The sequence below is a fragment of the Apis dorsata genome, unplaced genomic scaffold (assembly GCF_000469605.1).
Source record: "Apis dorsata unplaced genomic scaffold, Apis dorsata 1.3 scaffold_279, whole genome shotgun sequence".
In the NCBI taxonomy this organism is placed as follows: Eukaryota; Metazoa; Arthropoda; class Insecta; order Hymenoptera; family Apidae; genus Apis; species Apis dorsata.
Genome location: NW_006263555.1, coordinates 352,109 through 354,126, shown reverse-complemented (window position 1 = coordinate 354,126; position 2,018 = coordinate 352,109). Strand labels below are relative to the sequence as shown.

The 2,018-nt window shown below is 28.4% G+C and overlaps 1 long non-coding RNA gene across 1 annotated transcript; it reads left to right on the top strand.

The window, feature by feature from the left end:
• The first annotated feature begins 306 nt into the window (after positions 1-306).
• Positions 307-1,622, top strand: LOC116185779. Its single transcript, XR_004150688.1, has 2 exons — positions 307-459; positions 1,096-1,622. It is a non-coding gene; the product is annotated as an uncharacterized LOC116185779 (long non-coding RNA).
• The last annotated feature ends 396 nt before the right edge of the window (positions 1,623-2,018 follow it).

Below are 2,018 nucleotides of genomic sequence, written 5' to 3'. Positions count from 1 at the left end.
GGGATAAAAGTAAATCGCTACTGCTGCTAACACGGCAATTCTACGAAAAATAAATTGAATGTTGTAGTAAGATCGAAAGAGGAGGGATGCGCGGAAGAGGCAAGTGGCTGCAATGAATTTGCATTGAAAGTGGCTCTTAAACGATTTCTCCCACCCAACTGATCCACCCTCGGCTCTGTCTTCGATACTACGTTAACCTCTAACCAGATTGCAAGGCAAATTTCTTACAAATTTGGTATTAAATCGTTCGATAGATTCATTTTGTATTGCATAAACGTACTCGATTTATCAATGAAATCGTTTATTTAGATATTTTATATCTGCATTCCAACAGGTAAAGAAATATTCATTTATACAACTTCGTATACATGAAGAAAGCAAGAAGAAACGATTACACATACGCTACAATTATTCTAATCTCTCTTTGGAAATCATTTTAATCACGTGTCGAATTCATAGGTATATATATGTATAAAGAAATATTATACATATGCTACAATTATTCTAACCTCTCTTTGGAAATCATTTTAATCACGTGTCGAATTCATAGAGGTATATATATGTATAAAGAAATATTATACATATGCTACAATTATTCTAATCTCTCTTTGGCAAACATTTTAATCACGTGTCGAATTCATAGAGGTATATATATGTATAAAGAAATATTATACATATGCTACAATTATTCTAACCTCTCTTTGGAAATCATTTTAATCACGTGTCGAATTCATAGATGTATATATATGTATAAAGAAATATTATACATATGCTACAATTATTCTAACCTCTCTTTGGAAATCATTTTAATCACGTGTCGAATTCATAGATGTATATATATGTATAAAGAAATATTATACATATGCTACAATTATTCTAACCTCTCTTTGGAAATCATTTTAATCACGTGCTGAATTCATAGGTATGCATATATAAAGAAATATTATACATATGCTATTTATAATTATTCTAACCTCTCTTTAGAAATCATTTTAATCACGTGCCAAATTCATAGGTATATATAGTATATATAGATATATAGGTATATGACAATTTTTATATGTATCGAATAAAAATTATTTTTGCTTTTTTCAGGTTTATTGGGGTTTATTTTCGAGAATTCGATGTTTATCAGGATTGATCGCATACCTGGCATGACGAGGCATGCGTCGCCACAATAATTACCGGGGGATGCGTGTCTTTACGCATAAGGCCCACGTGGAGGGGTTGTGTGGAGGGTGGCACACGCAACTTACGGCTCCAACTATGATTCACCTGAGCCATCGTGTTACTATAGCTACATATTTGGTAGTTACTGATGAGAAGGCTAAAATTTTCGTTTTGCCATGTTTTGCACTGGAAAAGTATAGAAATTGATAAGAATCTAAAGGAAGAGATCAGAAAGAATATGCATATTCTTGATATTATTGGACATTGGATAAAAATGTTTATAAAATTGTATAAACAATGTATAGGTGTTTATTGATTGTCCATAATTCTTTATTTTTTTTTGTGAAAATTTAATAAAGTTAGAGCTAATGTTTTTTTTTAGGATGTTATATGATTATAAATGTTCTGGATATTTATGTGAATTTAGATTTTTATAAACACAATTATTAGAAATAGAAATAGAATTAAAAAAAGATATATTTTATTCTTTAAATATAATATGTAATTTGCTTATACTTCGCATCATTCTACAGATTTTTATACATTTAAATCTAAAAAAAATTCCTCAATCATTTTTCTATCGCACATATAATTTGCTTTGAATAGTTCATATCATTCTACAGATTTTTATACATTTAAATTTTCTACAAATACATAAAATGTATTATCAATGTAAAAGAATCTGAAAAAATTCCTCAATCATTTTTCTATCGCACATATAATTTGCTTTGAATAGTTCACATCATTCTACATACTTTTATACATTTAAATTTTCTACAAATTCAAAAACATAATTTATTGGAAATTGTATCATCATTGTAAAAGAATTTAAAAAAATTTTCTCAGTC